The 8,096-nt window shown below is 26.3% G+C and overlaps 1 protein-coding gene across 1 annotated transcript in view; it reads right to left on the reverse strand.

Moving 5' to 3' along the window:
- LOC113386981 (RING finger protein nhl-1) overlaps positions 1–3,033 on the reverse strand; it is a 37,883-nt gene extending 34,850 nt beyond the window's left edge. Inside the window, exon 1 of the mRNA XM_026624739.1 lies at positions 2,860–3,033. The gene's annotated coding sequence lies outside the window, so the exon portion shown is untranslated. The remainder of the gene's footprint in view (positions 1–2,859) is intronic.
- Positions 3,034–8,096: the final 5,063 nt, after the last annotated feature.

The raw sequence follows: 8,096 nt of genomic DNA on the forward strand, positions 1-8,096 counted from the left end.
TTTTGCCTCGCGATACAAACATTATTTTTTATCTACTTGACATTCCACTATTCCACATATTCATTGAAATTTGAGGATGATTTTTTTTACAAATATAATTTTTATTTTTTAGACAGTACTATTCAACTTTTATATACTTCATTGCAGTATTGCCTTAGCTATTCTCATTCGTATAACTATTTTTTATGCTAATTTTTAATTGCAAATGGATATCAATACTGCCTGATTTCAGTTAGCCCGCAACGCGTATTTGTAATTTGGAACCTTGTGGTTTCGAGGTCAAAGGCACTACCACGTATGTTTATATTAGTAAAAAATGGAATTAGTATGCTAATTTAAGGGCAAAATCGCTGGTGCAAGTGTAACGAAATATTGTGAATGGCGGAAAAACATTATTATTTTATGTACTTCACCTATATAAAAAATATTTTATACCACGAACATTATAGAACAGTCGTGAAACAGTCAAATTTAAAAAAATATAATCTTTTGCATTTGACTTAATATTGCATAACTTTTGAATTCACATTTCACTTTCATCTTAACCTTCAAAAATGTTTTGTTGCACCTGAAACTTAACACAATCATCTTATCCAGAAAATCTCACCTGAATATTTTAAATTTACTACATTTTCAATTAAATTTAAAAATTTCAAAGATAAATCGGTAATAACTGAAACTATTTTCTGATTCTTGTTGTATTCTGATACATAGCTAAATTCGTACTGGTCACCTAACCAGGCTGCCAGCAGCGCGGCGACTGCGCAAATTTGAAAGATGGAAAATTTGAAGACTCATTGCAAGTAATAATAGCTTTTTATGTTTGAAGTGAAATATTTGAGACTATTCAATTTTAAAATTTTCAAAATAATAAGAAAATTTTGGTAAATATTTAAACTAAGTTAAAATTTTAAACTAAATTTAATACTGAATTTATTATATATTAATTGGCCTTTAGTTATTTTTTTAGTATTAGTTTGCAATCGCTTCATCTTTTTTAAATAAGTTTTATTCTGAGAATTCTGGAATCGATCTCGGATAGAATTTTTAATTATTTATTAATAACAAGGAAAAAAATTAGGTTCTTCATTTACACCATCGTCAAATCATAAAATGTATTATGTTTCAAAATGAATTCAAATATGGAAAATATTCATAAAAGGTTATCCTATATTCGTTCTAAAATTAATTTATATTGCATTTATAAACAATAAAACTTAAGTATAAAAAGTTTAAGAATGAATTATGATCATAATATTAAAAAATTAATTACTATTTGAAAATATATTCGAACAGGTGCAGATCAAATTTCAACGGCGGTGGACAATCTAAAATATATTTTCTTAAGGTATATTTTAGTTCAGTTCAGTTTTGAAATTAATTTTTATTGCATTTGAAAACAATAAAACTACAGTATAAAATGTTAAAAAATGAATTATGATTATAAATACAAAAAAGCTAATTAATATTTAAAAATAATCCAAACAGGTGCAAATCAAAATACAATGGTGGTGGACAATCTAAAATATATTTTCTTCAAGGTATATTTTTGTTCAAATCGTTGTATTGTTTTTTTCCAATTCATTTATATTTTATTTTGAAAAACGTTAAAGTTTGATTAAAAATAGTAGAAATCAAATTAATTTTGAAACGTATATAAATTATTAAGTTTAAAATTTACTAAGTAATTTAGTTCATTTTAAACACAATGTTGGATAGTTGCCCAATAGTTCGCAAAATCTGCACACATATATACACACACTCATATATATATATATATATATATATATATATATATATATATATATATGATATATATATATATATATATATATAGAGTTTTAAACAAAGAATCCAATTGCAATAACAAATCAAAAAGTTTTTTAAAGAGATTTTAAAAATTCAACTGCTATAAAAACCAAAAAGTTTTTTGAAGACATTTTTATTTATCATCGACGTTTCGGAACTACGTAAGTTCAATCTTCAGGACATCTGTCAAGAAATTTGATCTTGATTAGATATAAACAAACTAAAACAATATACTTAAGAAAAAATTAAAATTAGTAGGTTTTGAAACTTATGCACATAAAATTAAAATAACCTTTAATTTTTTTCCCAAGTATGTTGTTTTGGATTATTTATATCAAATGAAGATTATATTTGTTGACATATATCATGAAGATAGAACATAATTAGTTGATGATAAAATAATTTTTTTTTAAAAAATTAAAAAAAAATGGAATTTTGTTTGAAACTCCACACAATATTTACAAATCCATGACATATATATACAGATATGATAATATACATATCTATTTATATATGTATATATATATTAAAGTATTTTGCAGCCCAATCGCTGAATTAAACAACGATTAAAAAACATTTTTTATTCCATTAAACGTTTCGACACTTATCGTGTGTCATCATTCAGTAATCAAACCAGGAAAAAAGCAAAAAAATATATATAAAATTTATTGACTACTAAACTTTTGTAAAAGAATATCATAACTATAATTAATAAAAGAATAATTTTTATCTTTCTATCTATTTTAAACTTTTTTTAATTCGACGATTGGGCTGCAAAATACTTCAAATATGTATTAACGTCGTCAAAGCTATCATCATATATATATACATATATATATATATATATATATATATATATATATATATATATAGTATATTATAGTGGTATCGCAAAAATTTATATACAAATACGAATTTTATTCGCCTGTTTGCTGTTTTATAAAAGCATCACAATATGGATGGTAGCACTTCACAAAATCCAATTTATTCAGGTGAATATAATACTGTGTATTTCAATATAATTTTTCTTAGCTTCACTTAGAAACCAACCTTGTATTAAACTATATCGTTTGAATGTCACTATTAAACACTGTCACAAAATTATTCGATTCCATAATCATGGAACACGAACACGATTGTATTTTTTATGAATAAAACAAATCACAGCGTATGTATGAATCGAACTGCGGATTAATGAGCGACATGTTGCTTGTTAGAGACTAAAGTATACTATAATGATCAAGAACTTTCAGCGTAGGATTAACTCGAACGCCATTGAATTATTTTTAACCGCGCCGTGATCAAATGCTTCTCGGGAAAACTAGGCTCTTCTGCCAGAACTCGAAAAGCAGCATCCGTTTCGTGTGTTTTTACTATTCTCGATATTTTTGCGGTATTTGTCTTAATGAGCATTCCAAGGATCAAATACAAATTGACGTACTTGTTAAGTTCTTTGTGTGTTACATAAAGCTACAAAATGTATTACATATATACACACAGTTTTAAAAGATTTGCGATCTTCGGCAAGAAGAAGATCGAATGGGACTTACGAGATGGAAAGTATAGTCAAAAGAGAGAATCATAGCATTCTAGATCCTCCCCCCCTTAAAGTAATGTCTAACGCCGGTTTTCGTGGGGACAAGAAGCAAGATATACGAGTAAGCCGAGAAATATATCTGTTTCTTCCTATCATTTGCTATTAGTAGAAGGATCTTTAAAAATTTCTATATATGATGCTAAGCACTTGTGAAGTGCTTTTTAAAGATATTCATTTAACGGATATGAGTACCTATTTGTTCTCGTTCGATTGAAAAATATGAGGATATCTCCTGCGCTCGTTTTATCACATTTCTTGAGTTCTTCATATCACAGCAATTAAATTTCATTTATTTATCAATGTTTAAAAGAATTACTAATGAGGAACCTTTTTGAATAGATGTTAATTATCCATAATCCTCAAAATTACTGAATGTTTTTTTTATTTCACTAGTTTTATGTCAAATAAAATATACTTTTATTAGCTGTCATATCATAAAAGTTATTGGCAAACCGTATTATGAGAGGAAATATTCTCAATTCTTGAAGCGTGTTATAGAAATATTGTGTTATACATAGGATACCTATTTATGTTTACATATATATATATATATATATATATATATATATATATATATATAATGTGTGCGAGGTTAAGCATACATTTAAAAACACACACACACACATATATATATATATATATATATATATATATATATATATATATATATGTGCGTGTGTGTGTGTGTGTTTTTAAATGTGTGCTTAACCTCGCCGAAGGGGAAATTATTGTTTGCGTACATAAGTCGGATTTATTACTCGTATATTTTAATTACGATTTGGGTCATTTTGAATATTTTAGGATATGAAAATACTTTCTACTCACTCATCTTCGCATCGAATGAGACTAATATATTTCGGAGAATTGAAATATTTTTATCGTATTCGATGACTTTCAATAGACAAGGCCAATAATTAAATATGTAATGTTTCCTATATATTTTGAATATGAATTTAAAATTTATTGTCAAATCTTGCTATGGCAGATTTATTAATTTTTGTGCATTTGGTATTGCATATGTGACTTTAATATAGTCAAGCTATTTCAACAATCAATTGAAAATCATTTGTAACTCTCAAATAACAACTAAAAATCATTTGCAACAGCTATAAATATCTATAAGTAAAACAACTCTGAAATATTCTATATTATATGGTTTAAAAAACAATCGATTCCTATTGATAGGGAGATGTGCTGATTAGTTTTTGGCAAAGGCAGGTCTAGCCATTTCGAAGATACAAAGCTAAATATACAAAAAACTGCAGTTTTTGAGAGTGCTTCCGATTTGAATGATTAAAAAACTTTCAGCTTGTTTAAACAAATTAATTGCTTCTGGAAAGAATTTTTTGTTTCAAAGATTTTTTTTTCAATTTTTTTTTTCTTCAAAATTTTTTTTGTATTTATTTTAATTTCTAAAACTCACTTATATACTTTAAAGTTCAGTTCAAATTCAGTTTATATACTTCTTACAATTATTATACAATGAAACAGTATTTATAATAATCTATTTGAAAACATTTAAATTCCTCGAATATTTCGATACGCTGCGGGAAGTTCTAGCAATTTGCCCGATAGGCACGATGCCAAACACCACTAGTTTAGAATCATAAGCACATCGATTATGATTTCATTTTGATATTTAAAAGATGTTTGTATGTAATTGGATGACGTATCAACACGTATAACTCTGACGACATCTTTATATTTAGCATTTCTACTGTTTTATTTTTATACATTTTCATAAATTGTATACTAAATAGCAATTGAAATATTCTAATATATGCAGATTAGCGTATGATGCATTCGATTGGCAAATAACAAAAATAGTTTTTAGTATGAAAATAAACATTTTTATTCGTGTAATATTTACTTATCCAGATATTTGAATAAAATCTGTTAGTTATTCAATAATGTTATTTTGAAACTCTAATTAGTAAAGTATTCTTACTTATTTAAACGATTTTTTAAATATGTACTTGTCATAACTTTTAGTATCTACTTGTTGTTAGTATTATATATGTACAATAATTTTTTGCTACATATTATATATTCTTTTCTTAACATATTTATTATTTTCTTACATCTTATATTTTTATTATAAATAAAACACCATCATATATTTGTTTATTTAAAATTTTTATATATATATATTTTTTTTATAAAAGGTACTTTTTCCGAAGGCAGCAGGTCCGTGAGCTGAAAACTGTAACTCGATCATGGAAATGCAGCGTGGAAGATTCTATTATGTTCAGTGTTCTACAATGAAATTTTATCATGCTCATTTTTACATACTGCTTTTCACAACAGTGCCTGCAAGGGCTATGTTAACTTATAAATATATTTTTTTATCAATATTTTCAATTTAATATAGGTACTAAAGCATGTCTTCATGTCGTATGCATTAGGAGAACCATTGCGACACTTGGTGCCAAAATTTAGAACATCTTTGTGTATGTTTTTTATTATTATTATTACATTCTAAAACATTAGAGGCCCACAAAAAGTGGGTGAATTATAACAAATCATTGAAGTTTGAAATTATGAGCCGCGCTTTTAGGACATACAAGTGTATGTTTGTGCACTATAATTAATTTAATTACAGATATTATTAGTTTGTTGAAAAAATATCAATTGGAAATTGCTTCCATTACTTTTTTGTGTAAGCGAAGACTTTATTTTCTATAGTTAATCTCATTTTTTTTATTATATTGAATTATTACACGGCCAACAATTCGGCTTTCTGAATTCTGTTTACATTGCAGCCATTGCACAAATAATGTTTTTAATCACATTTATTACATCTGCAACAATGTAGTTTTATCGATTCATATGCTGTATGGCTAAATTTTGTGCATAGATTTATTCCAAATATATCATTAGCCAGTTTTTCTAAATTGGTGAATAAGGATAAAAAAATAAATATTTTTGACATAAGGTTGGAAGTTATTATGTCTTAAGTTTCTGACAAAGTTGTCTAAAATTAGGTGTTACAGGTATATGCTTGTAATAAGGTATTCCTATACTTAAGATTAATTAAATGTTTTTACGAATTTTGTGAATTGTATAATAAATACTAGTGATGTGCCGACTCGAAAATTTCCTGATTCGAGTGATTCGAATCAGAAAAAAACCTGATTCGAATCATGATTCGAATCAATTCGAATCAAGTTCATATATGAACAATTATAATTTAAGAGAAGAAATAATATCATTTTAATAATTTTATAAGTGAAATAATTAATTTAGTAAGCAATTAATTCCAAAAAGTGCAGAGATGAATACATTTATACTATATATATAATAATAAACTAGCTACAAATATAACTAATCTTTCAAGTGAATTTACAGTAAAATATAACCAAACACTTCTCTATCACTAAAGCATATAAAACAATATTCTTAATCTTACGTTGAACGAATGCATGTGTATATTATTGATTGTTTAGATCTAATCTAACGTCTTACGAATGACTTAAAATTCAATCCACTACTGTAAAGATTGATATTATTTCATTTGTGTGAATTTGCCATTACTTGCATAATTAAAATATAATAATTTTGTATGTGTATAAAACTCGTTGTGTAGTTTATTTTGATAATAATTGAAATCTAAATCGCGTATTTATTATCTAAATGAGTTTTTGATATTTCATGAACAAATTTGCTCTCAGCGCTTAGTCAAAAATAAACAAACACTCAAGACCCATACGCACTGCATCTCCATAAGTCGATACGCTAAACACGGACACATGTTTCGAACTCAAGTCGGGATAAGTCGGTTTGAGTCATATGAACTCGGATAAATTCATACCGACTTGAAGTCGGGATAAGTCGGTTTGAGTCATAGGAACTCGAATCAATTCATAACGACTTGAAGTCGGGATAAGTCGGTTTGAGTCTTAGGAACTCGAATCAATTCATAACGACTTGAAGTCGGGATAAGTCGGTTTGAGTCATAGGAACTCGGATGAATTCATATCGACTTGAATGCGGTTAAAGTCATATAAATTGGAGTCGGGTGATACATTTAAGCGTATTAAAGGCGGGTGACTCGCATGATTTAATTCAAGATTTATTTTTTATATTTATTATTATTATTTTTTATATTTATTATTATTATTATTTATATTATTATAATATTGAATTAAATTAAAACATTTTTTTTATATTTATGAAAATTTGTGTTCACACATGTTTTATCACAGTAAATATTTCGCGGCTTGATACGAGTTGATTCGAATCAAGTAAAATCTGATTCGAATCAAGTCGTTAAAGGCTTGATTCGAATGATTCGAATCACTTGATTCGACTTGGCACATCACTAATAAATACCAATTGAAATTTGCAACATATGCAAATCAACATATAACGCATTCGACAAATAATAGACACGCACATGTTGCATTCTACAAATAATGGAAATAGTTTTCAATAATAATGCACCTAAATGTTATTTGTGTGAGAGTGTTTCGTTTTTACGACTAGTTTATTATTTTGGGAGGAATCACAAATGTTAATTTAAAGTGGTTCTAATAGAATTTTATTTGTTATTACTTGATATAAGTACATGAATCAAACTTCTAGTATTTTGATTTGATATTCAATAAATATAAAATTTGGAATAAAAATATACAATAATCAATAAAAACTGACCATCAATTTATTATAATTTTTTTCAAATCAAACAATT

The sequence above is a fragment of the Ctenocephalides felis genome, unplaced genomic scaffold (genome assembly GCF_003426905.1).
Source record: "Ctenocephalides felis isolate EL2017-DRISC unplaced genomic scaffold, ASM342690v1 CF-g0.4_SCAFFOLD_03571, whole genome shotgun sequence".
Classification (NCBI taxonomy): domain Eukaryota; kingdom Metazoa; phylum Arthropoda; class Insecta; order Siphonaptera; family Pulicidae; genus Ctenocephalides; species Ctenocephalides felis.